We start from the raw sequence: 12,565 nt of genomic DNA on the forward strand, positions 1-12,565 counted from the left end.
AAAATACATTGGGGGGGTCGGTTTGGTTCGGATTCGGGATAGCCAAAATTTGCAAAATCACCATCCCATATTCAAACCATTTGCAACCCTAATGAGCAACCATCACCAAGAATTGGTTCATTAATGGGCCCGTCCCTGAGAGGTAAACTCTGGGCGGGGTCACCGACACCCAAGCCCTAATTAAGGTGCGTTTGAATCACTGGATGCACCTGTCCCACGTTTGATACACAATGACAAAGCGATAGGGATTGCTTTGCTTCCCCGCTTTATAGTTTAAATAGTATAATGGTACTTGTAGGTAGGGGTGGCAATCCGGTCGGGTTGGCGGGTCGTCGGCGGGTTAGCATACCTCAACACGAACCTGACCCTTTTATTAAACAGGTCGTCTGTGGCAAACATGACCCCGACCCATTTATTAAACGGGTAACCCAACCCGACACGCCCGTTTAATAAACGGGTCGGGTCAGGTAAACGGGTTGGTGGGTCGGGTTCAGGATTTTACATTGAAAAGTCTACGGGTTGGCGGGCAGGTTGTCCGGTCGGGTTTGGGTAAACGGGTTGACCCGACCCACCTAACCCGTTTATTAAATGGGTTGGTGGGTTGGCATACCCCTAACATGAACCCGACCCGTTTGATAAACAGGTTAGGCGGATCGACCCGTTTACGACGGAAACCCATTTAAGCCAAACCCGAACCTGGCTAAGAAGCGGGTTGGCGGGTCGTGTCAGAAATTGACACCCCTACTTGTAGGTTGCAGGTCCTTGACAAATGCCACATGGTGTACTAAGGTAGCTTTTGTCAGGATATTCAAAAGCTGCATTACAAAACTCTAAATTGAGTGAGGGGGTATTTGAAAGGAAACCTAAAACTATAAGGGCTATTCAGAATTTTTGTATAAATAAGGTGGTGAAAAGATTAAACGGAAAGGTTGAAGAGTTATATGCGTAAATTTTTATTTATAGTCAAGTAACGACACTACAACTGGGAATACAACTGGGAAAGAGAACAGTGGACTTAACACGTGGTCTCCTTCCTTGTGACAAAAGTTTAAAACGGCAAAATATCGGCAATCAAAAACTCGGGAGACTTTGAAAATTTTCATAAATCTCGCATTTTTTCAACAAAATCTTGGCAATAAAAAATAAATTCAAAAATATAAAAAACTAATGTTTATAAGAAAATATAAATAAAATATATTTAAAAATAAAAAACTGGAGGGTTTTTACGATAAATATGTGCTAAAAATGTAAATATCGTGATATTTGTCACGGAGAATTTACCATTTTAAACTTTCAGGCAATTTCATGCGATATTATCGTGAGATTTGTAAAAATAAATCTCGCGATATTTGTCACAGAGGTCTCCTTTGCACGTATAGCGACGGGAAAGAGATGCACTGGACTATCTGATCCTAAATGGTACCAGTTCTCCTGAATCCATTGTTTTTTTTTTTTTTGGACTTCTCTCGGCCTCCCAAAACTGGCCCGGACGGATTGGATCTGGTTGCCCATGAAGATCTGGTTTGATCTGAGTCGTGAAGCTTGATTCAGAGGAGCAGAACCACCAAACCCTCTGGATTTGAAGTCAAGGTCTTGGACCTGGACCTGGACCTGAGACTATATGGATCAGGTCCAAGGAAAAATGTTGGATGAGAAAATTGGTCATTAGGACTTTGAAGTAGTGTCTCACTAGTCACTATGATAATGATACTCCCACATTAAAGTTTCAGATATGGAGGTCCTGCCATCATGGGATCTTTATTGGATCCTATATGATTTTTTCTTTTTTCTTTTTTTTCTTTTGGCTTTTCCCTATTTTGCACAGGTCCTTTGGGCTCCTGAGATTTGAAAAGTGCCTGGGATATCAATGCATTTGATTTTATCCTCTATGTGACCCAATTTGATTCAGTTTAGTTGCATTTGGTAAATTAAAACCATATTTGATTATGGATGAGGATATGGTTTTGATTTTTTGCTATAAAATCTGAAAAATATCCAAATTTGAGGGATATCTGAACTCAATTACATATAAGAAAAGTGGATCCGATGAGCTTTCCACCATCCAAAATCCAAAATCAAATGCTATTTTCTTCACTACCAATGAAGGTAAGAAACTAATGAATAGAAATCACTATTTTCTTCAAAAAAATCTATTTTTTTGTAGATTAAATGTTATGGATGTGATCTGTATGGTTTGTTTAATAGAAAATTTCTTTTGAATCTTGTGATTATGACAAGTAATTAAGCTTTTAAAGAGGTCTAAAAATCAATGGCCCATAATGTGCCAATATTTCATAACTCAAAAGATCGCATTTTTACATCAGAAAAGCATGATCGAAGGCTTGATCCTTAGCAAAAAAACCATGGTGAACACATTTATATGGTTAGATTGAGTCGATACATCTTGCACCTATGATTTCTAGCTCATTAGTTCCTAACCTTCGTTAGTAGCAAATATTTTCCCCATATATATGTGTTGATTCCTTACAACAGAACTACCTTTAAACTATAAGCAAGCAAATAAGTGGGTAAATATTTGCTATACACTCTAACAGAAAACACTGTTTTTCGCTTTTTTCTTTTTGGCAATATAAATCTTATACATGGGGAAACATATTTTGAATCATATGTGCCAGTTGAAGCAGGCTTTCGATGTGTTCGAAAATCAATGGCTCGCAATGCATTAAACTTTTATGACCCAGGAGAACATGCTTATACATTAAATTGATACAATCCTCCCAAAAAAAGCCATGCAGAATGCACTATGGGTTCAGATTGGCTAGATAAAACTTGCGCCAGTGATTTCCAGATAAATAGTATGGTACAGTAGAGAGTAAAACATATGTACCCGAGATAAGCAGCAAACACTTAAAACTGTAAATTTTCTTAGTACAATAAAAAATTCTCTGTTATAAGGATACACCATTTTTACTGTCGCATTGTATGATTACCTTACATATTCACAGTGAAAAATCTTCGCAAAGATGACTGCGTTATTGTGCCCTTTGCCACTAATAATTTTCTTGCCTTGATTTTAAATTTTATGTTGCCATTGAAAATAACGGCAATGATGGCGCTAATTATGGACAAGTTAACAGTAAGATCTACCAAGTACTGCTACTAACCAACAAACTTGGGTATGGAAGTTTTTATTCATTTAAATCTTAATGGTGATGGAAAACAAACCTTGAGGCAACCCTAATGGAGGGCAAGAAACCAACCACTTTGGGTGCTCATCAAAGCTTGCAGGACTCCTTTGTCTCTTTTAGAGGACACATAAGAAAGGGATTTTCGTATTTCACCAAGGCAAGTAGATGAGATGAAAGCGATTTATGATTAAGAAGATTGTGATGATCGGGGCCCACTTTTAGCCCAAATTACAATGTGCACCAGACTAAAAGGAAAATTAAACTTTTTATTCCAAAAAGACTAATTAATTCGCCTTCTTATTTTCATTGAAAAAAAATCACCTTTTTATGAGAAAATATCCTAACAAATTTTTTTAGAAGCAAAATATCCTAACTATGCAGATCATTGAATTACAAAGCCAACGGTTGAATTATAAATGCAAATGCTAGACTATATATATGTGTGTGTGTGTGTGTGTGTGTGTGTGTTAATTTTTTATATTTTATGAGAAATAAAAGTGAATCTTAAAATTTTATTTAAAATTAAGATAAGACTTAAGTTGTTATTCAAGCTTTAATTTGGATTCAAAATAAATTTAAAATTAAAAATTTATTCTTAACCAAGATTTTTTATTTTAATTGAATTTAATCTGAATTCGGATTTAATAAATATGTCTCCAACATTATAATTGGATTTGGACTTTGATTTGAATCTAAATTAAGATTTAATTGAATGTTAATTCAAGTTTGAATTATACAATAATTTAAATCTTTGTTGAAATTAAATTTGAAATTTAAATTGAATTTGGGTATGAGATTTGAATTTGGATTTGAAGAAGTCAAATTTGGATTTTAATGTAAAATTGGGTATGAAAGTTAATTGGATATGATTTAACTTAAATAGAATTAGATCCAATTTGGATTTGGATCCAATTGGGATTTTAAATTAAAAATTAATTAGAATTGAAATTCAATTTAGGAATATAAATAGATTAAGATCTTGTAAGTTATTCAATCAAGTAAAACTAAGATCCAAGGAGGGTAGGACATCCCCACTCATTTGCCTTATTTAATAAAATAATTAATTTTGGAAATTAAACTAAACAAAGTCCTAATTAGCTAAAATAATTAGTAGACCTTAATTAACTAAAAGCAACTAAGTTAATCTAGGCATTTTATAAGAGACATACTTAGTTTAGGCAAATAAAAAAAATCGGTTTTGAAAATCTTCTCCCTCTCACGTATTTGGTAGACTCCAAGACTCATATAGAAAAAAAAGGAAAAATCTTACTTAAAATAGGGTTTGATAAAAAAGTGTGAAAAATCCCTCCCACACATTTTGAAAGGATTTACCTAAATAGATGTACATTTAGGTGAATAACCTACTCTATTCCCGCCCCCCTCCCAACTCTCTCTCTCTCTCTCTCCTCTCTCTCTCCCAACTATCTCTCCCTCTCTTTTTGGTGACAGTAGTGTCGCCACCTTGTCAGAGCAGCGGCACCGCTTGGGTGATGCTCCTCTCTTTCCCTATCGTGTGAAAAAGGAAAAAAAATGAAGAAAGAAGAAAAAGAAAAAGGACAAAAAAAGTGAGAGAGTTTAGGTGGCCAATGAACCACCATCGCCACTGAGTCCGGTGGGCCCCACTATCGCGGCCACTATGTTTTTACTCAAAATTTGAGCACTGCCTTGAGATTTGAGCACTGCCTTGATATCAGTGCACACCTCAAGAGCCACACAACTTTTGCCTTACATGCATGTTTCCCGGCCAATTCCATCACCACCTTTTGTCACAACTTGCTCCACTGCCTCAATCATTGCAAACCTGCATCAATGTAAAACCTCACACGTGTTTTTGTACTCTTGACACAGTATGAGATAGGGTATATCTATCCTAACTCTAGTGTTTGTTCATTTCTAATGCATGCAAGTGTACAGACCCATACATCAGTCTTCTTGGATAATTATATAATATATAATTATATTCAATTTCTCTCTCTCTCTCTCTCTCTCTCTCTCTCTCTCTATATATATATATATATATATATATATATATATATATATATGGGAATATATATGTTTGTTTTATGCAAAAAATACAAGGGGTAAATATTTATGAGCTTTTCGAATAAATTATGAGCTTTTACAAGCGTTTGGAATATTTACAAACTTTCATATGTTTAGAAGAGATGTTTTCGAGCATTTGTGAGCTTTTGAAATATATATGAGCTCCTGAAATGTTTATGAGCTTTCAAAATAATTACGAGCTTTGGAAATAATTACAAACTGTAGAAATGTTTACGTGCTCTTGAAATGTTTACGAGCTTTTGAAATAATTATGAGCTTTGAAAATATTATGAACTTTGGAAATGTTTATGAGCTCCTGAAATGTTTACAAGCCTTTGAAATAATTATGAGCTTAAAAAATAATCATGAACTTTGGAAATGTTTGCGAGCTCTTAAAATGTTTATGAGCTTTCAAAATAGTTACGACCTTTAAAAATAATTATGAGCTTTGTAAATAATTATGAACTTTTGAAATAGTTATGAGCTTTTGAGATAATTACAAACTTTTAAAATAGTTACGAACTTTGGATATGGCATCGTAGGTTTCTTCTAATCATAAACTGTCTGCTTTGGGTTCTGCTCAGTTTGACACCTGGGTAAAATATAACTTATGAATAATATACCTCTGAAATGTTGTGATTGTTCTCTTACGTACACAAAGGGGTTATAATCAAGAGAAATGAAGACCTTACTCATACAGTTCTAAAATAAAAATATGCCCTAATACGACACAATTATATTTTGAATAAATTTGCATATTTCTTCATAGTTGATAACTCTAAAACATGTTGTATTGTTCCTGTTAAACTATTCCCTGAACTATATCATGCCTCAAAAAACTATATTAGAATTATATTATGTCTTGATGAACTGTGACATCTCATATTGAAATGTACCATGCCTTGATGAACTATGACATCTTATATTGAATTTTTTTATGCCTTGATGAACTGTAATATCTCATGTTGAAATATATCATACATTGATGAATTATGGCATCTTATATTGAAATGTATTATGCCTTGGTGAACAACATTGATAATATATCGAATGTGCATGAGTGAATTATGTTATCATTAAATGTGTCCTTGAGGTTTCATCAACTATAGACCCTGACATGAGATCATGATTTAACATGTTATACATGTTAAAAAATGACACATTACACCTACTTAGCTACCTTACGAATGAATACACTATATTCTCCTTATTGATATATATCATATATATGTACCACGATTGAAGAATATTGTGGATATCTGATTGAATGGGTTATGTTATCATAATATACTACTTGTATTAGCTTTGTACACTCACCATGTCTTTTGGTGTAGACCTACAAGTCTGACCCATTTTATAGGCATACAGGTGATTATAGGTTTAGTTGTAGAGCGAATACAGGATGTTGCGACAGCGTCGATGGGCCCATCATTTTTCTTTTTTGGATACTGAATTTGAATACATGTTATTATTGTTTTGACTTTTGTAATACTATGTCTTTTATAAGAAACATTTCTCCATGTGAGAAGGTAGAAAAATATTTTCAAACAAGAGAAAATGGTAAGGTCTACTCCCCACCACCCATCTCACCATATCTCACCATCACCACCACCCACCACCATTCATCTCACCACTACTATCACCCATTTCTCGAAAAACCATCCTCCTCACGATGATTTTTCACTATCTATCACCATCATCCATCTCACTATTACCACTACACCCACCTCCTGAAAATGGCATCGAAGAAGCTCCATCACCACCACCATCCATCTCACCACCGCCCACCACCACCTACCTCCCAAAAAACCTTCCTCCCCACCATCAATCAACAACCTATATCACCACCCACCATCATCCACATCCTCGAAAACGATATCAGACAAGCTTCACAACCACAACCACCATCTCACTATGAATTTTCACCACAACCCTTCATCTCATCACTACCCAGCATCACCCACCTTTAGAAAAATCACACCGGAGAAGCTTCACTACCAACCCCCTCTTCTCTCTCATTTTTTAAAATATTTTTTATTCTATTTTTCTCTTGCTATCCAAACAAATGAAAAAATTTCATTTTGGAAAAATTATTATATCAAAACTTGTGATAAGCAAAGTAATGAAGTTGTTTGCTTCAACCATCTCATAGTAAAAAAGAGAGGATGTCAAACAAAGACTGACAGGAACACGAAGAGGGATAAATCATGATTCATGAGAAGCATAGTATGGAAAGCAAAACTTTTTGAGCCATTTGAAATGGAAACACGTGTGTGTGTGTGTGTGTGTGTGTGTGTATATATATATATATATATATATATATATATATATATATATATATAATGAGAGAGAGAGAGAGAGCCAAGAATCTAAACTAGGGTGGCCACAAATGCAAAGTGGAAAGGAAGAAAAAATATAAAAACCCTAAAACTTAATTAAATTTTGATGCTATAAAAAAAACTAAATTAAAAACCTAAATCCTAACAAATATGATTATATATATAATAATTAAAAAAAACTCCTAAAATTCTAAGTTTATAACTAAAATCTAGTATGTGGAATCATGTTTAATATTGGTTGAAAAGAAAAAATACATAAATACCTAAATGCTAATTAAAAAAACCCCAAAAATCTAAAACCTATTATAAACTCATGGTTCATGATATTTGAAAAATAAATACTAAATAAAAAATTTAAATCCTAAACAAACATCACATATATATGCTAATTGAAGGGAAAATCATAAAATTCTAAGTCTTTAATTAAAATTATGCATGTAAAATCATGTTTAACATTGATTAAAAATTAAAATATTAAAATACCTAATTAAATATTTACCTCATTTAATAAACTAAAATCAAACACCTAAAATGCTAATTAAAAAACTGCAAAAAACCTAAAACCTAATTAAATATTCATGCTATTTAAAAAAACTAAATATAAAACCTAAATCCTAACTCATAAATCAGTAAATCCTAACAAACATCATTTATATATATAATAATTAAAAAAACCTAAAATTCTAAGTTTAGAATATTGAATCAAGTTTAATATTGATTGAAATGAAAAAACCCAAAAATACGTAAACGCTAATTAAAAAAAGCATAAAAACCTTACAACATAATGAAATATTCATGGTTTATGTTATTTAAAAAATAAAAACTAAATCAAAAGCCTAAATCCTAAACAAACATTATTCAAATATATATGCTAACTAAAAAACCTAAAATTCTAATTTTATAACTAAAATCAAGCATGTGGATCAAGTTTAATGTTGATTGAAATGAAAAACACATAAATACCTAAATGTTAATCAAAAAAAACTTAAAACCTAATGAAATATTCATAGTTCACGCTGTTCAAAACTAAATAATAAACCTAAGTCCTAAACAAACATCATTCACATATATATGCTAATTGAAAAAAAAAACTAAAACTAAACTCTAAGTTTCTAACTAAAATGAAGCATGTTGTATTTAATGTGATAAAAAATTAAAACACTTCATCTCATTTGGAAAAACAAAATAAAAAACCTAATTGTTAACTAAAAAAAGCAAAAATCCCTAAAGTCCTAAAGTCCAAAAAAAACACAATAAGAAGAACGATAAAGTGGCCCCCACTCCATACTCACTGGAGAGCTCGCCAAACACTGGACTCAGACGATATGCTTAGGACTTAAGAGAGTCGGGTGGGAAGGGGAGCACTTTGTGCCCCTAGTGAGTCGGGTGCCCAACCTAACCCAGGTTGCTCTTTAGAGTTTGAGTCAGGGTGGGCACTACCCACCTTGACATGATACCCCCTAAGGGGTTCTTTTTAGGTTGGGTTGGACCCTTGCCTACCTTGGCCCCCATGTGGCTCTTCCATTATATATAGAAAAAATATATGGTGGTTATGTACCATGATCCCATAGGGTGGTACACTCTTGTTTGCATGGCTCTAACCACCAAAGGATAAATCTAACCATGCTTATGTGTTTAGCATGATTTATTTACCATATTAGAAGGATTTATCATGATTAATACACCATAAGATTCTATTTTTGAGATTATGAAAAATCAATGTCTCACAATTCTTAAAAATAAGGGTGGTTTAAAAATCATATTTGAGTAGACATTTAAATAATAAAATAAATATGTTAACAATGATTATATTTTGCTTTTAGATCTTAGATCTATATAAATCAATTGTAGGCTATGGTAGTACAATACCACCTTAGACGTTCCCTATATATAGTCATTAGAATATGAGAACTGAAAATATGAAAACTACCTTGTGAATGACAATGTTCATGATTTTTTTATTTTATTTTTTTCTCTTAAATCTAATCATACAAATGTGATCTACATGCTTAGCTTTTATAAGGATGAGCTCTTGAATCATTTGATTATGAAGCATAAACAAGTTTCTTTTAAGTCTTTAAAATCAACAAATCATAGTCTTTATAAATATTTAAGCATCCAAAATTTGCATTTTTATTCAACAATTGAACCCCTTAACAAATTCACCATATGACCAACACATCTACATGAGTTTGATTTGCAAAAAAAAAAGTGTTGGAAATGCCCAGTTGATGCAATACTCATGTTCTAGTGACTCTCTCTCTCTCTCTCTCTCTCTCTCTCTCTCTCTCTCTCTATATATATATATATATATATATATATATATATATATATATATATATATATATATATATATATATATATATATATATATATAGTGATTGGTTCTTCTTAATAGTATGTGGGTGTGGACAGTTTAAATGTTGTATTTTTTGATCTTTTTTTTGGAATTAGCTTTTAAATCATCTTACAAATGTTATAAGGATATAAAATCAATGGCTTAGAATTTTAATATATATAGAGAGAGCGAGTACCTACCACAAGTGAACAAGGGGTTTAAAGGTTGTTCTTTACAAATCTGACCCTGCAGAAGCATTCGACATGATCAATTTGATAAGAAATGACACTTGGATCGTGTTCTACGGTGAAAAAATGTGATTTGTTATGCCTTAGATATTTATGATTTTTATAAAAAAATTACACCATCGATTTTCAAACCTCATAAAATCCTACCTATGCATCGGAATTGGACAATGCACAAGTCGATTCCTATAAAATCAAGCATTCGTCTCTATGGTCAAATTTGAGAGAAACACACAAAAAAGAACCCCTTAAAAATCCCGTAGGGCACAGAATAGGTAGTTACTCTATATACAGAACGATGATGATCAACTGTGTTCCTTTTCTAACGATCAAGTGCATCTCTTTTTTTGTGGGACTCATGATGAATGCAAACAAGGGACATAAGGATGTTTTGGGTCAGCGATGTCCTCACAAACAAATGCCACCTATAGTAACTAGAACAAATTAAGTATTTAACTAGACAAGCATTTAAATCCAACAATGCAAATGAATTTGCCTCGAACAATCTGGGTCAGATTTTTTTTTTTGAGAGAAAACAATCCGGGTCAGAATTGTTGTCAACCAGTATATACCCACATTAATGTCGGTTGAATTTCATCACTAGGATCTACACCGGGTCCACTCTTCTGACGTGGTACATAGTTCGCTTGTATTCCATTTTCCTTGAAAGCTCCACTTGATGCTCACCCTAAAAATTTAGATTTGGACTTAAACCTGAAGGTCCAAATCCATTTATACAAATTGGTCTGGAGTCCATGGCGAACAACAAAAGAAAAGAATGTGTTTAATATATTGAAAATGACCTCATTACTCACACATCTTTTCATTCAATGGGAGGCAAAACCAAGCAGTAGTACGGATGTCAATGCATTAGCCGGATTCGGCAAAGCAACTAGGTTCATAATCAGACTTGGATTCTTTATGTAGATTTGCATTGGAATTAAAATCCAAGTGCTCGTTCGTGTAGCCTTGGAACCATATCCGAATCCAATGAATTATCAGAATCAATTGCATATAAATCTAGACCATTGGCTAATTGGATTTGGATTCGGTATTACCCAGTACCCATCTATCTTTGAATCGGATTAGGCCAGGTCCATAAGTCCTGATTTAGTAATGCCTGGATCTGACCCATTTACATCCTTACAATGACCAATGCTAAGCAAGTCTTTCAATCTCTTGTTAAAACCCAAAATTGCACCGGTCCCTTTCATTAAACATAAATTCAGACTACCCACTCATCAATGCAGGTCAAGATCGTGGCCGAAACTTGATGTTGTAGCATATTAATATTGAAAATGGTTAGAAAATGAAGCTTTTTGGACCAACCAGGCAATTAAATTCCACGTTAGTTCTAGATTTGCACCAAATGTGTTTGATCTTGAATACGAACATTTTCTTGGGAAAATATCCTATAAGTCTATTTTCAGAGACACCCTTTCCTCTTCTCCTTGAAAACCTTCACTGTTTCCTCCATTCCGCAATTTTTATGTTTCCATAAGTTACTAAACATTTAACTGCCAATCCATATTGTGGGGCTTAGATAAATCACGTTCATGTTAGTTTTTAATGACAAATAAATAAATAAAAACATATGAATATGTATATGTTTAAAACACATTATAGCTTATTTGTAAAATATACAACTAAATAACTAAAGAAAATAAATACCTTTTTTATAGGGCTTAATTTATATTTAAAATTATGTTAATTTGTTATGATAAATAAGATCATATATGACATGCTTCACATATATTAATGATGCACAAACATTCATTCCAGTCATGTATTCACACCATTCATGCATACATTAATTTCAGTCATCCACGTGCAACCATGTACTTGCAAAAGGACTTTATATCCCACTATTCTAAAATCATGTCAAACATGGTCTTCGTACCATAACAAGAACACTTCTATTCCCATATACTCAAATCATGTTTTACATGATCTTCGTACTACATTTCAAGGTTTGCACGATGATTTGCATCATACACACACTCACCACGAGTAGTTTACCCGATTTCTTAAGTATTGCATTCATTTTTTTGGGGAATGTGCATTGCCTCGATAATCGTTTTGTGATATTTTGCATTAAGTATCATATTTTTGCCATACATGCATGACAACTCATATACATGCATAGTTCAAGCATTTAAGCATTCGACACATAAAAAATTGAATTAACATATATATCTATGCATACTTAATTTTGAACATAAACAATACATGAGCACTAACGCCAAACTAAAATTACGATGTGCATGTTAACATAGTTAACTACGCACATTTGCGCTTGCTCGCATGCATTTTTATGATGTATTTTATACATAATCCAAACCATGATCCACATATGTATAAAACCACTTCAAATTTGAGTTTTAAATACACATAATCAATATTTAAAAACTAGTTTTGAATCTCGTTTAAAACCGCATCTAAATATAAAAT

Source organism: Nuphar pumila, chromosome 8 (assembly GCF_984573655.1).
Source record: "Nuphar pumila chromosome 8, dmNupPumi1.hap1.1, whole genome shotgun sequence".
NCBI classification, from domain to species: domain Eukaryota; kingdom Viridiplantae; phylum Streptophyta; class Magnoliopsida; order Nymphaeales; family Nymphaeaceae; genus Nuphar; species Nuphar pumila.